Source organism: Molossus molossus, unplaced genomic scaffold, assembly GCF_014108415.1.
Source record: "Molossus molossus isolate mMolMol1 unplaced genomic scaffold, mMolMol1.p scaffold_m16_p_1, whole genome shotgun sequence".
Classification (NCBI taxonomy): domain Eukaryota; kingdom Metazoa; phylum Chordata; class Mammalia; order Chiroptera; family Molossidae; genus Molossus; species Molossus molossus.
Genome location: NW_023425344.1, coordinates 43,020,886 through 43,043,066, shown reverse-complemented (window position 1 = coordinate 43,043,066; position 22,181 = coordinate 43,020,886).

Here is a 22,181-nt window from a genome sequence, read left to right as displayed (position 1 = left end):
TAAGTTTGTGCCCTAACATGTGGTCTATCTTTGAGAATGTCCCATGTGCACTTGAGAAGAGTGTGAATTCTGCAGTTTTGGGGTGTAATTCTCTGTAGATATCTATTAAATCCATTTGATCTAGCGCTTCATTTAGAGTCTGTGTTTACTTGTTAATTTTTTATCTAGAAGATCTATCCAGTGATGTCAGCGGGGTATTGAAGTCCCCTGCTACGATTGTATTGCTGTTGATTTCTCCTCTGAAGTCCTCGAAAAGATTTTTAATATATGTTGATGCTTCTATATTGGGTGCATATATGATTACCAAGGTTATATCTTCCTGTTGGATGGATCCTTTCAATATTATGTAGTGGCCTTTTTTGTCTCTAGTTATGGCCTTCATTTTGAAATCTATTTTATCAGATATGAGTATTGCTACCCCAGCTTTTTTTTGCTTTCCATTTGCTTGAAAGATTTTTTCTTTCCCTTCACTTTCAACCTATGTGAGTCTTTTGTTGTGAGGTGAGTCTCTTATAAACAACATATATGTGAGTTATGCTTTCTTATCCAGTCAGCTACTCGGTGTCTTTTTATAAAAGCATTGAAACCATTCACATTTAAGGTGATAATTGATTTGTAGTTATTTATTGCCATTTTTGTTTAGTGTGGTTCTATTTTTCTCCCTATTTATTCTACGAATTACAGCAGTCCATTTAGCATATCTTGCAGTGCTTGTTTGGTGTTAACATATTCCCTCAGCCTTTTATTTTTGTCTGGAAAGCTCTTTATTTGACCTTCTATTTTGACTGATAGCCTTGCTGGATAGAGTAGTCTTGGAATCAGATCCTTGCTTTTCATGACCTTGATTACTTCATGCGACTCCCTTTTGGCCTGTAGTGTTTCTGTTGAGAAGTCAGCTGAGAGCCTTATGGGGGTTCCTTTGTAGGTAACCTGTTGCTTATCTCTTGCTGCCTTTAGGATTCTCTCTTTGTCTTTAATTTTGGCATTTTAATCACTATGTGTCTTGGTGTGGGACTGTTTGGGTTCTTTTTACTTGGGGCCCTTTGTGCTTCTTGAACTTGAATACCTTATTCCTTCAATAAGTTAGGAAACTTTTCTTTCACTATTTCTTCAAATATATTTTTCTAATCCTTTCCCATTTTCTTCCTCTTTGGGGACTCCTATGATGTGAATATTATTATGTTTCCAGTTGTCCCACATTTCTCTTAAGCTGTCTTCCTGTTTTTTAATTGTTTATTCCTTTTGGTTTTATGATTGGTTGATTTTTTTTCTACCCTGTCTTGTAATTCACTGATCCAGTCCTCAGCTTCTTATACTCTGCTGATTAGTCTTTCCAATGTGTTCTTTATTTTTGCCATATCATTCTTCATTTCCACTTGGTTGTTTTTCAATGTTTCTATATCTTTACTCATGGTGTTGATGTCCTTATTCATGTTGTTGAGCTTCCTCAAGACCATGGCTCTGAACTCTACCTCTGATAATTTGCTTAGCTGCATTTCATTGATCTCATCTTCGATAGAATTCTCTTGTGCTTTCATTTGGGATTTGTTTCTTTGTTTCACCATTTTGGCTATCTCAGTGGGTTTTGGTGCCTGCCACATTTTTCTTGTGGGTGTTGGTGTTCTGCTGTTTGTGGCTCCTTCTACTGGGTTTCGATGAGCCTGGGTGGGCCCATGGTAAACACCACTGTCAAGTCTTACTTTCCTGGGTAGATTTTCAAGCCCAGGAAAGGTTCATTTATCCTCTAGTTTTTTTCCTGGAGGCTATTAGTCTCAGTTACTCAGTGCCTTGGAATGTAGCCCTGATGTTCTGCATAAGAGGATTTCCTTAGATTGGGATAAATGCTGTTTGTTAATGAGCCTCAATTCACTTCTTTGCCTCTCCTGGGAAAGGCTGCATCTCTGAGGGAGGGAGGCTGCTTCTTTTCCCCACAGCTCTAGGAAGGAGCACACTGGCCACTGTCTTTTGTGACCGCAACTCAGCAAAAACTCTGAGTGCCCTCCAAATCCCGGTTGTCCCCACAGAGTTCCAGTTCATTCTGCCCTCCCTCTGCTGTAGCCCCCAGGTGAGTGGCTGTGGCTATTTTAGTGCTCTTTTCAGGGTCTCTGGGCTGTGGAGCAGGCTTGGTCTTTATTCCCCAAGGGTGCTGCTCACAGCTAAGACTCCAGCCTTCCCTGGGCTCCCAGCCCGCCATGCTCTGGCTCCTCCGCAGATCCTACCTGTGTCCCTGGTTATATGGTCCTGTCCTGCTGCTTTTCTGTTGCTTTTTTCTGAGGATTTGTCTATTTTTTAGTTGTAATTCTTGTTTGGTCCTGGGAGATCAGCTGTGTAGCTTCCATTCACTCAGCCTCCATTTTCACATCCTCTAAGCCTATCTTGTGCACAGCTGGGTCGCACAGGCCTCTCTTGTGCCCCCACACTCTGCAGGTCCCACGGGTAACTGGATCACACAGTCTTTTTGGGGACCCGGGTTTATGCCTATGTTATGGGCTACTGGGTCACACAGGCCTCTCTGGTGCCCCTGCACCCTGCAGGTCCCATAGGTGGGCAGCTGGATTGCACCAGTGCCTCTCAGGCTCTGGCTTCCCACGGCTCTTGGGAGCTGCTGGGTGGCACAGGCTCCTCTGGTGATCCAGGTCCCCCTGCTGGTGGCTGGGTAGTGTTGCTATCCATTGGGGTTCAACTCCTGCTCAGCTTTTGCTGTAGTTTTTGGGGATGGGTCTCAGCTGCTGGTCTGTGCTTCTGTTGCCTAGGGATGGATGTCTCTTCCCCATCCTTTGTTGCTGGGGGTACATCTCGACTCTGATCGAGATACTACCATGGGGGATGGTGCTGGGCTCCTGGCTGTTGGCAGCTTCTGCAACCAGCACTTTGGGATCTCCACTACTGTGCACTGGTCTGTGTTGACACAGAGTGTCCACTGGTCCGATGATGCCAGGTGCACTGGTGGGCTCAGGTTGCTGGGCCCTAGCCACTCCCACTGCCTCCTCCCAGGGAAGACCTTGGATCTTCCAAAATGGTGAGACCTCCCCGTGGTGCAGGGAGAAGCGCCCTGAAGGGCTGCTTACCGTGGTAGCTGGCTGCTCAGTTCACAGCACAGGCACCTTCTGCTCCGCGGCTCTGCCCTGCTCGGGTTTACTCACACTCTCTCACACACTCACCCTGCCTCTGGTCCTGTCTGATGCCATCTTTCCCCCCTCCTTTTGTATTTCTTTATATAATATGAGAAATGTGTAAGATCTATATGACAAAAACCATAAAAAATACTGATATATATATATATTTATTAGTACCTAAATAATTCAAAATGTACTAAATTTGTAAATCAAATTATTCAATAATTAGAAGAGGTGACTTCTGTCAAATTGATATGTACATTTAGTGCTACTCTAATAAGTTTCCCAATCATGGTGAGGGGGTCATAACAGAGTGCTTATAAGTTTCACGGGATAGGCTAGCTAAGCTTGTTTAAAAAGTAAAAACAGAGGAGAGAAATCAAATTTAGCCAGAACAGAAGGAACAGGTCTAAGATCAATAGTAGTAGATATGATTGTGCTGCTTTGAATCCGGGATTATTGTGAAGATCAGTGAATCCTGGAAAAGAGCTCTACTATTACATTCAACGACACTGAATAATCACTCTCAAGTTTTGAGCATAGCACTGTCATGTTTGGGATCCCCAGATCAGGAAATTAAACTGAGGGCTAAGAATTCCCAAATGTCTGTCTTCAGACACACTGCACCAGAGAAAGCTGGGTTTCATTATTCACAGCCGTTCCTAGACTTCCAGAATCAGAATTTTCTACACCTGAGCATGGTAATCTGCCTTCTTACCAGTCCTCCTGGTGATTGCAATGGGCAGAGTTTTCAACTGAGTTCTCAAAGGTTACCATTTGTGAAAATCACCTGAAAAACTGGTAGAAAACGCAAATTTCCAGCTTCTTTCCCCGGAGATTCTGTTTTGACAGACCTAAGCAGAAAAATAGGACTCAAAATTTAAAATAAGCATTTTCATTGGAGCATTAATCTCTAATAGTAACATAGCTTTATAATATCATTTGACTAACAGTAATCTTAATTGTAAATTTTATCTTCAGGCTAAATATGATTGCTAAGTGTCGAGAGAATTGTCTCAGGGAAAGATTCCAGGTAGATGTAGAAGGCAATTCTAATAATGTGGGTAAGATTATTAGAAACAGGTGGTTTTACACAGATTGGCTTTAAGGGCATTGTTTCAATAGTTTATAGCATTTGGTAACTAATTCTAGTCACCAGTGAGAGGGAGGATGCTAATTGGTAATGAAGTCAGAAGAAAAATCAGATTTGGGGAGGATAATATATATTTATTTGTGTTATGTTTATACATTTTATCAGGTGACAGAGATGAATAGGTTTTTAAATGTCCCAGAAAAAATAAGGCTATTTTTTAAAAGAGTAAAAATAACATTTGAAATACTTAAATGGAAAGAAGATTGATGAAGAGACAAACTTACAATCGAATTAAAAAAAAAAAAAGTAAACCATTTAAGAAGAGGAAAATACCATACATTTATAAAATGAATGAGAATTCAAAGTATTTGAAAACTAATTAAATTCATAGTCCCTTAATCCCACAGAGAGAAGCTAAATGTAGCAGCTCCTTACCCTAATATTTTTTCTCACATCTGCAGAAAGAATATGGCCATTGTATCAATTCCCTACTTGTAACACAAACCTCCATAACCTTTAACTCAGCTCCTTATTGTTTCTAAGTGTTGTTTCTTCCTCCACTAACTATACTTGCAATCCAAATATAGTGTGCAAACACTTGAATAACTTTTATTTAACCCCAAACATATACCCGGTATCAACCACTTTAGCCTTTTGAGATGTCCTTCAATAGCCACCACCTTTATCTTGGACCACTATTTGTCTGTGTTCAAAACAAGGTCTTCAGTGTGTAACTAATCGTTCTATGCAATATATATATTCTAAGGGTCTCATATTACAAACTGAACAATATTTTAAGTGAATAGAATGCTTAATAAAATTCTGTGAATCAAGCTGTTGGTGAAAAGTTTTATAATTTACTTTTTTTCATCTGTTGTTTTTATGTTCTACTTTTCATGCTTGTATTTCTTATATCAATTGATTCACAAAATTATAAATCAGGTTTCTTAGTCTAATCATCCAATACAATAAAAAAATTCCCAAAACTGAGCAAGTTACATCACCAAAAGACATAAGTATCTATTTTGTATATCACTATGAAAGTATATTTTATATAAAATAATTGAATTATTTTCATTATTACCAAATATTTTGCTTAACTTTAGTAAACATACTTAAAACTACCTATCACTTTATGATGTAGTGCATCTTTAATTTTTATGCTACATGTTTTATGAAAAACCCTGGTATATTATGAATATCTTCTTTGAAGCATAGGATGACTAATAACAAATTTAAACTTCTAAACAAACTTCTTTCCTATTAAATTCTGTTTTCTTTCAATTAGTACATTATCAATATTGAATCTCTCAAAGTGCAGCTCCTGATTTACTTTTCTCCTTAGAAATGTTAGTGGTAATGTAGGTAAAGTAACTGCTCTCGAAGTGGGCTTCTCCCAGGGAAAGCATCCCCGTGAGTGACTAGGGTCACTTAAAACAGGATTGATCAATCACATCTGTCTTAAAATTACTCATTTTTCCATTGAAGAAAAATAGTCTTCTTCAAAATGTATCCTATCCTGGCTAGGAAGTCAGTGAGAACTAGACCTGATAGCATTTGGGGTGTCTCTTCTCATTCTGTCAGTGTTCAGTTTAGAATCTATGAGAGTATGGACTCCACCTATACCAAACTTTCGCCACTTGTTGTCTGTGTCTTTACCAGTTTATAGTTTATAAACCACTCCCACCTGAATTTAATTCTATTTCTGTTTATATTACGTCCTGGCTTTGTAACAGCAGCATGTTTTAAAGCTGATGGTGTAACTCAAAATCTTGATGAATGATTTTCTTCCTCTTAGAAAATAGTTTTCTGTAGGAAATACTAATTAATATTATTTTATCATCTTATTAATAAACCATTATTATTCTTTTGTAGTTGAGAGCTTAAATACAATTTTTTATTAATAGTCAATCATGTTGAAGTTGTATCTAATTTAGTCCAATTCCCACCTTTTCTTTCCATTGAGAAAGTCTTTAAATAACAATGATTGAGTAAAACTAGAAAATGCAATTTATTTATCTTCTACTACAATTAACATGAAACAATAGCAACAATTCTTTAACTGTAATTAGAAATTGTATTTCTTTATAAGTAGTTTGCCTCATTAGTTATTAAATAATGTAAATTAGAAAAGAAATATTTTCATCTTAAGCTATATCTTTTCCTTACAGTGGGACATTTACTTTAACTGATCTCATATTTAATTTTTTAAAAAGTTTCCAGACGTAAGCGAAAATAGAAAGTTACTAAACAGACTTCAATAAAGGCATGCACTTGGGTGGGTGTGGGTGGAGGAATTGAGCAAAAATGAGAAAAAAAAGAAAAAAACTAAAAAACTCAAGGGAACAGACAACAGTGTGGTACTTGTGTGGAGATGGAGTGTTGGTTGAGGAGGGTATGGGGGATACATTTTGATGGAAGGAGACTTGACTTGGGGTGGTGAATACACAATGCAGGGCATAGATAACGTGTTGTGAAATTGTGTACCTGAAGCCTGTTCAATTTCGTCAACCAATATATAAATTTAATAAAAAGTAAAAAACTAAACAAAGTAAATCTATTTCATATTTGTTATGGATAGCCCTAATAAGAAAATAACTGTGGTGCTTTATTTGTTGTCATGTAGATTTTAGATATTATGTAGATCTAGAAATACCATTTATAGCTGTGTGATAAGTAGTCACAATTGAACTGTGACAAGAAAACAAGTCCTAATGGCAGAATAATTAGCATGAAATATTAAGTCTGCTACAATCTTTCATCTGTTTGAATGATAGTCATAATATATTACAAACTGATTACAGTAGACTATTTAAATTGAATTTTGTATCTTGTTATTGACAAATTCAATTACGTGTTATCCTTTGCTCAATGTCAAGATTCAAATGTTTTATTAGAAAAGGAGATAATAAGGTTTCTATGAATACTAGCTAAATTGTATACATACTTATTCCTGAATAGCTTATCAAACATGAAAGAATTTAGTATGATTATAAATTTGACCCAATGTCAAATTGAATTTAAATCCCAAAAGTTCTCATCTGTAAAAGACTAAAGAAAAAAAAAACAAGAAAACAAAATTATGTTTTAAAAAAAGTTCAATCTTCCATAGAATTTTATTGAGGTCCTGCTTTATGAAATAATGAAAGTACGTGATACCTCGGTTCTCGAACGCCTCGGTTTTCGACCAAATCGGGATTCGAGAAACTTTTGTCTCGGAATCCGAACAAATATTTGGAACTCGAACTTCCGAGATGAGCCGAGTTGAGCCGAATGGCGTTCATTCGGCCCAGCGCGCCTTGCTGGCGTCATCAGTGTGAGTGCAGAGAGAGAGTCACGCTTTGTGGAGTCACGCTTTCCTATTGGGTTTCATTGCTTCGGTTCTCGAACAATTCAGTTCTCGACCGTCCTCCTGGAACGAATTATGTTCGAGAACCGAGGTATCACTGTATTATAAATTTACAGTTAAGAAAAATACTGTCTTGGCAGAACTGAAAGAATGCTATTATTGTGCTATATGAAACTAATTAAAATAATAGGTTGAGAAAGAATACAATGCTTACTGAAAATATGTCCTAATTTTTTTTTCACTTTTCTGCCAGCCTCCTGATATTATTTACTCAGTCTCTTTTTCTTATTCGCAAGCACCATTTTCGTTAATGTTCATAAACACATTATATTGTACCTTGTTTCTTCTCAAAATTGTGAATGAAATCAAGTTCCTCAGGGTATCAAACCAGCTTCAGTTATCACTGCAGATTCATCTCACTACCCTCTCCAAACTCAGTTACCTCATTCAGCCTTGTTGGTCTTCTACATGCACATCACGTTCACCGTTTGTATCCCTTTGCTTGGTAGTCTATGAGCAGGTGCTTAGCAATAAGTGTAGGGCAGTGTTTGCATATTATAGAGTTAGCGCTAATACAGTTGGATTGTAGTTTGATCTACAGTGACATTTGCATTTCAGTTTATTCATTTGAATTAATGTCATCTCAAAAGCTGAAGACTACAAATATTACAAAAGTTAACCAATATAAAACTGTTATTGGTTCTGTCAATACCCACCATCCAAAGACCACCAGGAGCTTCTGTTGAGTTGATACCCATTTTACACGAAGAGACTGCGGACTACGGGAAGAAGGGATGTCTGGAAAATGGGTAAAAGGAGCTTGTTATCGCACTTGGGCCTGTGTAAGTCCTTCTGGGGATGGCTTTGCATATTGCTTTTGCTTTCTTTGCTCATACAGAGTTTTATTTGATATTATTTCATGACAAAAATATATATTATATTTTCTTTCTTCCTCACAAAGAATTCCTATGTTTCTTTATGTCCCACTTAATAAATTATCTTTAAAGATAAAATTTAGGATACTAATTCATTTGAAAGTATTATAATTTTATTTAAACATTTTCCCAAATGCTTCTCAAATTGGCACTGCTAAGAAATGTCTAAAACACAGACAAATTTTCAGAAAGTTGTAATAGTACACAAAAACAAATTACATCAATAGTATAGGCTTCATTTATTGAATTAGGAGGCTTAGGATTGCTTTTGACTTTCAATGAGTGGTAAATACAATATTCACATACTCATACCCCTGTGGATATTGATTTTGATTGGGATATAGACTATGTGTCTCAAATTGGCAAACTTCTAAACCAAAGGCCCTAGATAAGATAAGATCAAATAAAAGTATTTTTTCATTCTGCAAACCTTATAAATAAAAGACACAAACTGAGATAAAATAAAAATAACAGATGAGACTCCTTTGCCATATTAAATTATGCACTTTGGGTACTGTTTCCATGTCATTGTTGGCAGTGATTAAGAATGTTAATAAGGAAAAAAATGAAGACAACACCAATTATTTTGAGGGCATGCAGTTAGGCACACAGCAACTAACCTGAAGCTTTGTGGATTCCAGATGGGACAAGGAATCAGATTACTTGTGGGTGTTTTAATGGTACCCAGGGGGTATCACAGAATCACTCACCATATGTTTAATATCCATATAGCTCTGTTTCTTTGAACTGCTACTTTAATCTTCCCTTTTATTTACTCTTTATTACCATACACTTAAATTGATGTCTTTTCTTATCTACTGATAAACTTATAGGCAATATGTGAATGCTCATGCACCTCTCTTATCTCTCGTTTTATTGTATTTCCTACTTATTTCATTGATATTTAATTGTCTGTCCTATTATGTAGCCATCATTCAAACTTTATGCCTGAAATTTTTTATTCATGTGTCTGTCTGCGAATTTACTCTAGGTTTTGTGATTAGGAGTATAAAGAACAGAAATCGAAATAAAATAAAATAAATAAAATAATATAAATAAAAGAAAAAAAATAGAGAAGTGGTGTAGATTGCCTGTAAATCTATCAGAAATCCTTAAGTGGTTTTAAGTTATATTTAATGAGTTTGGTGTATGCATGTGTGCTAGATGAGCTTATATTATAGTGGTCTGAACTAATATGTTCCTATGAATTGCTTGGTTGTGGGTAAGGCAGTTTTAATAGTGTTGCATTTTGTTGGGGTGGGAGGATAAATGGGGAACTTGTTTCCAAATCAAACTCCAGGAAGGGAAGGAGCATAAAGCCTAAAAGAATTCTGTTATAGGCAGAACATATAGTAATATAATAATCACAGCAGAGAGGACACAGAGCATTTAACATAAAGACAATGGAAATGAGAACATTACACATCCACTTCTGCCGATATGTGAACAGGCAGCTACATTACTGCAGAGCATTTGACTATTTAATAGAGAGAAAAGCAAGATTCTTTGTTTAGTAAGCAAATCCCCAAGTTTTAGTTGAGCTCAACCAGCTAAATACTATATTCGCAGATTCCCTTGCAGGAGCCTGTGACCATGTGACTACATTTGAAAGAAAGTATTATGGACATAAATGAAATACGCAAAGTGAGTCATTTTCTTAAAAACTAAGATACTTGTCTTTGACTTATTCTTATTTTGTCACTGGATGGGAACTGATGGATGACAGACTAAGTGTGAAAATCACACATGGAAAGTGGTTGACATGTTCCACTAACTCTAGATAACTCATTTCTGGGTTAGGTGTAAAAGAAATATTCCTTTGTTATCCAAGCAAATTAATTTAAGATGCTATATTTTGAGAATTTTTGTTATTGTAATTTAGTCTTCTTCTGACAAATACATATGCCTTTGTTAAAATCAATAGTAAATGATGTGTTGCTTATATGAGAAAGTAAGGCACAGAGTAAGACCTTCTCTAAAGTTATTAGTAAGGGGCCTAAGTGCTTAAATTGTTAGAGGCTAGACAACTTACAGAATTCTTCACAGCATAAACTATATTGCTTACACAGACAGTTTAGGCACAATGAGTCATTCTTACTAGTTAATATGATTGTAGGAAACTTCCGGAAACCCAAGTCCTAGATGCTAGTCAATGGTTAGTTTTGTAAACAGGCCTTTTAATGGATAGCAGTCAGTCTTGCTGTGTTAACACTTTTCTGCACAGTATGTTAGAAGGTGGTAAATGTAATAAATAATAAAAGCAGTATATGGAGATTTGAAAGTATTGGGAATGAAGACAGTTCGAAATTTAAAATAAAGTGGTCAGTGTAGATTTCATTAAAGGTAGCATCTGAGCATTTGAGATGGTGATAAGTTAACCTTGAAGATCTCTTAATATCTGCAGAGGAAACAGCCAGCAATGGACCATCAAAGGCTCGGCGCCAGTGCCTTGTGAGCTGTGGACATGGCTGTGCAGATATCAGAGGGGGGGGGGCAGAGAGTAGAAAGTTTGGGATATTAAAAGCTATTTTAAAGAGTTTGGCTTTTATTCTGAGAAAAATAGAGAGCTTTTGGAGGGTTTTTAGTAAAGGAGTAATATGACGAATTAAAATGGCTATAGTGTTAAGTATTACTTTAAATGGGGCAAGAGTAAAGCAGAAAGACCAATTAGGTAGTTATTATGATCATTCAGGAGGGAGATAATAGTAGATTTGTTCAGAGTAGATAGGGGTGAAAGTAAGAATATTCTCGTTTGAGATATATTTTGTAGTTAAAGCAATACATGTTCTTAAAAGATTTTGAGATGTGAGAGAAAGAATCAGGAATGACTCCAAGGCTGTTGATCTGAGAAATGACAAACTAGACTTGCTATACACTGAGATGAACAAGAATGAAAATGCAACAGGCTTGGTGGGAAAGATCAGGAGTTAAGTTTGCATATGTTAAGCTTGATGTATTCAGTAGATGGGTATCCCTATTAAATGTGTATACATATAACACAATAAGATGTTATGCCTATGTTACATAAGTAGTTGAATATATATCAAGAATCCACAATAAAGGAGCGTGCTGAAGAACCAAATTTAAAAGTCATTGGTTTATAGAAGAATAAGATAACCAAGAGATTGAGTTTCAATGGGGAGGTAAAAGAACCAAGATCTGAGTCTGGGCCACTACATAATCAAAAGATTGGAAGAAGGACATGAATTAACAGTGGACTCTGAAGGACCAACCAGTAAGAAAGAAGGAAATGAAGAGCATATGGTGGTTTGGAAAACAAGTAAAAAAATAGTGTATAAAGGAAAATATATTGTCAACTGTGTCAAATGCTATTTAATAGGCCAAGTAAAACTAAAATTGAAAATTGGGTATTGGATTTAGCAATTTGGAGGTCATTGATGAACCTGACAAGATCAATTTGGCTGAAGAATAGGGAGACGAAACGTAATTGAAATAGGTTTAAGAGAAAAAGTAAAGATACAAATTGGTGAGTATTTTCTGCAAAATGAGCAGATAAATTGGCACTGAAAGAAAAAATTGTATCGGGAGAAGTATTTTTGTTGTGGTTGTAGTTGCATTGCCTTTTTTTTTTTTAAGGATGGAGAAATAGGAGCATTTCCACATTCTGATGAGAATGGACTTATGGAGAGTTGGGAGTTGAAGGAGTGAGCAGATGACAGGGGATGGTATCTAGCAAAGAGGTGAGTTGGCTTGAGAAAAGAGCATTGATAGTTTCACATTAATAGGCAGAAAGGTGGAATATATGGGCACATGTGCTAGTAGAGTCTACATGTGGTAGTGGGGTCTATTAAAGTTTTTAGAATTACTTTAATTTTCTCTGTGAAGAAGAAAGGTCATTAAGGATGAAAAAGGGAAAGACAGGGATTTTGAGGGGACTAGAGAAATCATAATGCTTGAAAATGGTCGGGAAGTGGGTAGGCTAGAGATATGTAGTATGGTTTCTAGGCAGCTTTAAGAACCTTGGGTTTTGGGGTCATGGTCTTTAAAGGGACACCAAATAATTTGATTGCTGTTTTTCTTCTACTAGATGTATCTGCATAAGTGCAGATTCAAAGCAGGCAGATCATTTCATTTAAACACGTCATGTATTTTCCATGCATATCAGGCAAAGTGAGAGGGATTGAGTTGAGAGTATATGAAAAATAATTATGAGAACTGACTATACAATTTAATCTGGATAAGCAAGAAAAAAGAGGCCATCAAGATGATCAAGAGTTGCAGTAACTTGTAATTAGAAGATTATTACCAAGGAAGTAAGTGGCTTAGGTAGAGTAGAAATTAAAATTTTAGAAAGTAGTGAATAATATGAGTAGCAGGTGATTCATGTATTGTTTCTAAAGGAGGCAGGAAAGAAAATTGTTCACCAGAGTCAGTAGGATAAGAAAGATAACACTCTTACTCAAACATAGTGATGTGAAGGAAATGGGAGAAAGGGCAGTTACTGCTTTGGAGAGCTGAAGCAGAAGCGGCGTGGTCACGATGGAGCAAGCAGGTGATGAGGATTTTCAGAAAGTGTTTAAGGATAGAGAGAAGTTTGCTGACTATGAATTGGGAAATTAGGGGCACTAAAGTAGGTTTTCATGATTTAGAGAGAAATGAGAGATGGAGAGGAGAAAGAGGATGTGCAAAGACATATAGATATGGTGAGAGAGATGAGGGTGACCTGGGATTCTGAATTTCTTATGGTGTCAGGTGTTAGCACCTGCACAGAAATAAAGGCTAGGACCAGATGACCCAAAGCACCGGTAGTGGTGGTGATAGTGGTGATAGGAGGAGAAGACGGCTGGAACCCTTCCAGCTGATGTAGTTTAGAATACTTGTGGACTCTGAGTCTTACTGTGAGCTTCTCTCTTTACATCTGTCAATAGTTTTAGGGTTAAATAAATAAAAAAAAATTTAAATGATTATATTTGAAAAAGCCAAAAGGTGTTCTTTCAACCCTTAAAACAAAAACAAATTAAAATCTCTGCGCACTATTTACCACATAATGTGCAGAGATTTTAATTTGTTTTAAAATTTTGAACTAAAAATTTAGGCCAAATAAAATTTGGAACCAGTATATGAAGAATTTAATAATTACCCTGAACATCAGTATCATTTAATAGATTTACTAGTGTCGCAGTAATAATATGTGCTAGATCCATACAACCTTCTTCAAATACTATATAATACTTATCTTAATATTTTAGTAAAGTTTGTTAGATTTCATATAAAATATAGAAAGTTAATTAAACATGCTCTAGAGTATTGCATCTATTGCCTTATGTCTTTAAATTTCAGCCCAAATGAACATAATATTTTAATTATTACCTTGGAAAAGTTTTCTTATGAGGAGTATTGTTATGCCAAGAGATATAGTCCATAATGTTACTTGGATTCTGTTACATGCATTGGTTACTTTTGATGTCATTTTTTATGAGGTCCAGGTGCCTTGCCTGACAAATCTGACTCAGTATACAGAACTGCTTTGCCATGGTGAGTTATTTTTTTCTCTGAGACATGTTTAAGGTCATGATGTGTAAATGTTTATCCCCTGAAGATCTCAAAGGTAACTTACCCATGGGGACTCGTTATTTCTCGCCCTGTTGAAATTCTTGTTTTTATCTCTAAACTTACTTGAATCTATAAAAAGTTGGCATGGAAGAGAAAATCTGTCTAGTGTACAATATAGTATATAAAGAGATAGCAAAACAAGTTTTATTGCAATTCTGGGCATAAAATTTTGAATTGAAGGTATTTAAGATATAATCTTTTTGTAACCTAAAGCTACATTCACGACGTTACTCAATTTAAAAATGTATTATGTGTTTTATTTGATTTTAAATACATTGATTATGCTGTAGCAACAATTAAATACAATTTTACTGGCTTAAATTTTACAAAGCTTTATTTCTTGACAAGGATTCACTGGATTATATACTTTATTTCTGTAATCTCCTCACTACAGAATTCAGGCTGGCAGAATAGACACTCTAAGAACATTGGTAGTCATCAGGCAATAGGAAATAAGTTTTGGAGGAGTTAGCTCTGCAATTAAATGATGTAATTGGAAGCCACACAAGTCCCTTCTTCTGGCTAATCACAAGTCCCCACCACTCCCAAGGAAGTCAGAAGTTCAAATCCTACCCATATCAAGAAGGCAGAGAGCAATAAATATTTGGTGAATAGCACTAACAATGACTGTTGGAGACATTATTCAATGCATCTTCTTTCTAAGAAAATAGGTATATTAAAATGTAGGATTTCTAAGGGACCTAATACTGTATTAATAAAATATGTCTATAGATTAGAACTGGAAAGACAAATCAAAGAAGACACACTATTAGTAGGAATAGAGAGAATACAGATGTTGAAGAATCTTTTTTTCCTCCAGAAAAATCTTAAAATAATTTTTTGTTAACAAGAAAAACAATAAAATTTATATTTTGATTAGATCTATGTAAAACCCACATGTTAATAATACAGATATAATAACATATACATAGGTTGGAGATTAAACAATCTATTGTCATAGACTAATTTACATAATAATTAGAAATTTTCTTAATGATATTGGTTTTATTTATGTTTGAATTTTCTCAAACTTCTAAGCATGCAGATGTCAAGCTTGCTCATTTTGAATTTTATAGGACTCTAGGCATAGACATTTATTCCGAAAAATCACATAGGAAATCAAGTTGCTAAAAATAGAGAAAAAGAAATTATTTTTTTCACAAAATACAAATAGTAGAAACAAAGATGAAATCAAATTAATGCCTATAAAATAGTTGACTTACTTTGAAAAAAATAATTCCTCATATGAATGTAAAGGTAAACATTGGTTTTGACTATCAAAGGGAAATATCATTCAAATGTGAATTTTTAAACTAATATACATGTTTATGAGTATAGGTACCTGTATTAATGTGTCATAATGTGTGCTTTGGGGATGTTTAAACATCACAGCTTATTTTTCTTCTAAGGTATTAGAGAAATAACAAAATTAAAATATATTTTGAAATGTTCATTAGTATTCTAAGTGTAGATTTCTTTTTAAAAATCATGGTTTTTCAATATTTAGTTTAAAAAATATTTTGTCTGAGGAAAAAGATTTGTGATTTTACTTATTTAAAAGGTTGTAGAAGTTGTGATAATTAATTTATACTTTCTATTTGGTAACCCATCTTATTTAACAATTGCACTTGTGGGAAAATTGGTTGTAGTCTGAAGTCTTTCCTCTGAAACAAGAGGAAGGTGTATTTTGTTGTTTGAAAATTATCTTGGTCCCATTATACTGTGCTATCCCCATCTGCAGAGTGAAAAAAAAAAGAAAAGAAAAGAAAAGAAGAGAAAACAACTAATCACATACCTCTTCCCCACAACAGACTCACGTTTCATTGAGTGACAGCATGGAACATGAGTGCTATCTCCCTAAAATGATTTCATAAATAATTAGGAAGGATCTTTAGTAACCACCTCTTCTACATAGTCAGCTTGGCAAGTCATGAGAATTAAGAGTCTAAAAGTCAAGCTCGCATTATAACATGTAAACAAGTGTAATTTTTTGTATTCTATTTTTCAACATTTTTTTTTTTCTGTTTCAATTGCTTAAAACCCTCTAACGACTTCTCCCATTGCTTTAAGAGCAGTGTGATATTCTTAACATTACATACTAAGTAGTAAGTTATTTGACTTCTGATTATGTGTGTGACCTCATGTCAAGATTTTGGGGACATCTGTAATAGTGTCAACAATAAAAATAAAGTTAAAAAAATAATATATATGCATATTCTTTATTATATATAAAGTTATAAATATATATATTTATAAAAAAGAATATATATATACAGATGATGTATTTATAGAATTATACACTTGAAACCTATATAATTTTATTAACCAGTTTCACCCCAATAAATTAAATGTTTTTAAAAAATAGAAAGATGATTTGAATAAATAAAATGTGATACAAGCACATATATACATACAATGGAATATTAATCAGCCATAAACAAGAAGGAAATCTTGCCTTTTGCAACAACATGAATGGACCTAAGTAAAATAAGTCAGACAGAAAAAAGACAAATACCGTATGTTCTCATTTAAATGTAGTATTTAAAACATAGAAATACAGAACAGAATGATGATTGCCAATGCTAAGGGTTGGGGAAAAGGGGAGATGTTAGTGAAAGGGTACAAACTTCCAGCTATAAGATGAAAAGCTCTGGGAATCTGATAGACAGCATGCAGACTATAATTAACAACACTATATTTTATAATTGAAATTTGTTAAGAGGGTAGATATTAATTGCAACACTCCTTCCCCCCACCCCACACACAATGGTAATTATGTGAGGGTATGGAGGTGCTAACTAAACCTATAGTGGTAATCATTTCACAATATATATGTTCATCAAATCATTATGTTGTAGACTTTAAACTAACATCAATACTATCTGAATAAATCTTGGGGAGAAAAAGATTCCATATGCACCAGGATTTTTCTTCCCTTCCCTCCAATCCTCACCCCGTATCTGCACTCCAAACAGGCTTTCCCTGGCAAAGGCCTGTTTTTCCTGTGCACTCCCGTCTTCGGCATTCTCAGCAGACTTCACTGAACCCCAAGGTCAAGTTAGATCCCCTATAGGTTGGCAACACAGCATTCATATCATGAATTATCCAACTGTCAACAGTCAAATCAAACATTCTGAATCAAGCAGCAAAAGAAATTAATAGGAGGCAGCATGGACTATGATGGCACTAATTAAATTGTCAATTAATGCTCTAATCTTCTGCAAATAAACCCGATTACTAGATTGTATAGTATTCCATCTTGGCTCAGGGTTTTTCATTTTATTTTACTCTTTCCTTCTAATTTCTGAAAACTGCAAAATGTTTTCAGCCCCACAAAAGAAATGGCCAAATCTCCTCATTCAAAATAAAACCAAATAAAGCATCCTCTAGAGATATATAATCTACTTCTCTCACCATGCTCAGCATTTTAAATTATTAAATGAAAGAATAAACAGTTGAGTCTAGAGATTTTATATTAGTTAACTTCACCAAGTCTGGAGTTAACTCAAGAAAAGTGAATAAGTAAAAAGTTCAGGTCTAAATGATTAAGAAAGCTCTTCAAAAAAATCTTTCCAAAACAAGGAGTGTTTTAGTCAAAGGAAGTATTTCTGTACTAAATTTTCTACAGTCGCAGGAAGCAAATTCCTACTTTCAGGAGCTAAGGATTCAGAAATACCAAGAAATTCTTTCAGAGAATCCTACTATGTAAACCAAAAAAAATAAAATAAATTAAAAAAAAAAAAAAAAAAAAGGGAACATTCGCTTTCCCTCTTCCCCCAACTTCTCATTTTCTTATATAAAAAGTCACACTGGCAAGCAATCTTGTTGAATACTGGAGACTTCTGAATACTTTATCTCTTTTTTATTTAGCAGAAATCATTACATTTGTAATTATGTATTCACACCTAGATGCTCCACTGGTAAGTTCCAGGAAGGCAGACTCTGTGTATCTATTAGACACAATGCTGTGCCATTACTATGCCAAATGCTGATAATATAAATGCTCAGTAAATATCTGTGGCTGAATGGATGAGATACATAGAGAGGTGTGCGCACGGAGTAAGTGAAAAGCTTGTTTACATTACCATAATGCTACATGATGGTTTTTACTGTCTTTATTTGTGATGACATTTTCTTCTATTAGAGACATTTTAGCACCAAGAAAAGCCTTCATTTTTAAAAATATTTTTCAGTTGATATTTCTTTTGCAAGAATGAATTACACTTCAGAAGAATTATGATGTCATTGATGGAAAAATTTATGCCTTATTGAACTTTGTTTTTCTATTTCTTAACTTGGGCTCAGCTGTAATCTATGCCTTCAATAAAAATTTGCTAAATATTCATCTATATTTAGCCTTTAAAAAAGTTAAATAAAATCAGAGTCTGTGTTGATTCTGATATATATTGAGAATTTATTTTTCTCTGTTTACATAATATTACTCTGAAATAATCAAGAATAAAAAAGATATATTTAATTTCATTATTTTAGTACTCTAAGTATATAAACTACTTTATACCTCCCACTGTTATATAATTACTTAAACTTGTCAAAATGTATTATTTATGTTCTTATATAACATTAATTTTAATGTAGATAAAATTTGCCTACCTAAAATGTATTTTCCCAATATAGACTTAAAATTTGTTTTGACAGCAAGAAAATATGTGGTTTGGTGATAAATAATTGCTATCCAGAGTGCAAATACATTTTAGGTGGGTCATAAGAGATAAACTCCACACACTAGTTATTTCAGAACTATCCAGATTCAGTCAGATACTTCAGACCATCATCCCTTTTTGTCAAAACAACAAATATAGGACTTTGATTTGCCTTTGGACTGCAAGACACAATTGCAATGCTTTGTAGCAAAGAATTTTGGTTTGTAATGGAAAACTAAGAGAGAGGCCAGAAACAATATCTGAGGCCATTTTAACTGCTGTAATTAGCAGTGTTAGAAACTTTGGTGAAAAGAAAATTCCTAATAAGAGCAGAGAAATACATTTCCAGTTAAATAATTTCCAAAATTACACTAACTTCTTTTGTATGTTTACTCTCTGCAATATGCATGACAAAATTCTATTAGATTTATTTCTTTTATTAATTAATATATTTATTTTTAGTAAATGCATTTGTAAGTGCAATGCATTTATTATCAGCTAATGTAAATTAAAAGCATGAACCTTCTTGCTACAATTCATGTTAATCACAATGCATTTGATTTCACTGCAATGTAAAAATAGAATTTACATTATGTAAAGGAAAATTGCTTCCTTTCCTACAAGAGAACGTATGTGGGAAATAATTAGTTTTTTGGACTGAATACCTAGGTATATTTAGTAATAAAGGATTTGGGTCTTGAAACAATAAGAATAGAGCATCTAAGCTCATGAGGTTATTCCCATTTTTCAGGCAGTTTCTTTCTTCATTGAAAACATGAAACTTAACCTAAACTTTCTATTGTAACCTCAGAAAAATTTGGATCATATTAACACGACAGGCAAGCTTCGAATGAAATGATCTCAGCTACCAGCCATATTCTGGGGAAAGGGGAGAGGCAATATTTAAGCTGAGAAGGTGACTATGTGGCCCAGGCAGCTGGACAGGAAAGAAGGGAAGTGTGGACTACATTGGAAGTCCTTCAAGAAAACTGAACTAGATTACAGAAACTGGAATTAAAGTAAATATCACAAGGCTTATGGAATATGATCTCATGAGAGTGAAAAATACCAAAAACAGTTACATGATTTTATATTTCTCAGTTAAATTATATGTTGATCATGTAAAAAAAACAATGGTGGGTTTTCCAAACAAAAAAATAAAAAAAAAAAAAAAATTGGCCAATTTACTGGAACTTAAAACAATATTTTTTAGAGAGTTGACTTGTTTCCCTTCAGTTTTGCCTCTTTGCTCCTTCCCCTCCCTCCCTCCTCTCCCTCCTCCCTCCCTCCCTCCCTCCCTCCCTCCCTCCCTCCCTCCCTCCCTTCCTCCTTCCTTCCTTCCTCCTTCCTTCCTTCCTCCTTCCTTCCTTCCTTCCTTCCTTCCTTTCCCTCCACTGTTCAGCAAATGTACAAACATTATTAAATACCTATTACAGATTGAGCAGTCTTTCTCTACCTCTCCCTTCCTCTCTCTCTCAAATTAATACAGAAATTTATTTATTTATTTATTTATTTTTTTATCCTCACCCGAGGACATTTTTCCAATTTTTATACAGATAGAGTGGGAGGGAGAGAGAGGAAGAGAGAAAGAGAGAAACATCGACGTGAAAGGGACACATCGAGTGGCTGCCACCCGCACGACCAACCAGGGCCGGGGACAAACTGCAACCGAAGTACGTGCCCTTAGCGGGAACCGAACCTGGTCTCTCCCAACCGCAGGCCGATGCTCTAACCGCTGAGCCAAACCGGCCAGGGCCAGAAAAAATTTTTTTAATGAAATGGAAAATGACACTAGAATGGTGTAATGGGTTACAACTCTGTGAGTCCTTGAGTGCCATATATTTGACTCCAGAAATAAAGGCAGGCCCTTAAAAGATAAAAAATAAAGTTTCTGTGTAGAGAAAAATACTAGAAGCAATTACCTACATCTAAATCACACAGCTTATTCATCAAGCAATATTTCACATTATTTTAATCATACATTATATTTTTAGAGATGTGTAGTATATTTATAGAAAAGACACAAATCATAACTGTGTATGCAACTTTATGACTGTTTAGCAAGTGAATACATTGAACTAACCAGAATCCACTTGAGAATCCTAGAAGTCCCCGTACCCTCTCAAGTGTAAGTACTCCCACCCTGATTTCTAAAACAGATTATTTCTTGAACACTACACAAACAGAATATACAGTTTATTCTTTTTGTATCTCTGTTCTTCCTCTTAACATTACATTTATAAGATCATCAATATGATTGTGTATTGTTGTAGCTTGGTCTCCCCCATTCCTGTATAGTATTCTATAGTTGAATATGCCACGGTTCGTTAATTCATGCTACTATTGATGGTACCAGATATTTTGAATGGAGCTACTACCAAAATTTTGTACATGTTGTTTAATGTACATAAGTATATGGGACCTTTGTAACATCTAAGGGATGAGCTTGAACTGAGGTATCTAAATATTTTGATTTTCAGGAAATTATATATTTTATTCCTAATTCCACTTCTCATTCTATATGGATATATTATATAGACAGACTCTCCTTGAGGAGCAGTATACAATGAAAGCCATAAGCCAAGAGTAAAGATAAAAAAGGGAGTGGTACACTAGAGAAATTTGAAGATTTTTAGACTTTTATATTGTACCTATAGATACAATAAAGAAAGCCCAACTTCTAGCTAGATTAACATAAATTCTCACATTAAAGACTGAAGACTGAATTACTTCAGGCCCTATTACCTGATATATGTCCAGATTGCAAAAAAGTATTAAAAGACATCACCAAATGCAATAAATAACGTATCAAAAAGGCATTAGAAAATAATTATGATAAATATCTTAAGGTAAAAACAAATAAAATCTGAATAAAACATGGATTTTAATAATAATGTATTGATATCGGTTCATTAGTTGTAACAAAGGGCCCACACTAATTAACATTATAGGAAATGGGGTGTGGGATATCTGGGATCTCTGCGTTAGTTTTGCAAATTTTCTGTGAATCTAAAGCTATGCTAAAAATAAAAAAAAATATTCTTTAAAACAAAGGAAAAACAAAAACAAATAGTTTCTATGGCTTTCCAAGTATTAGGTTGTTCACATTTACACTGTCAGTTTAGATTCAGAGAGGCATTATATTCCTGGTTCTAAAATAAGCCAGTTTGAAAGCAGTTTATAATGATAAAAATAAATATTACATCTGAAAATCTTTGATAAAGAATTCTTAACTTGCCCAGCTGGTGTGGCTCAGCAGACTGAGCATCGTCCCAGGGACTGAGAGGTGCTGGTTTGGTTCCCGGTCAGAGCATAAGCCCGGGTTGTGGGCTCCATCCCCAGTAGGAGGTGGGCAGGAGGCAGCCAATTGCTGTTTCTCTTTCTCTAAGATATCAATAAAAACATATTTTAAAATAATAATAATATTTAAAAAAATAATCCTGTTTTATGCAT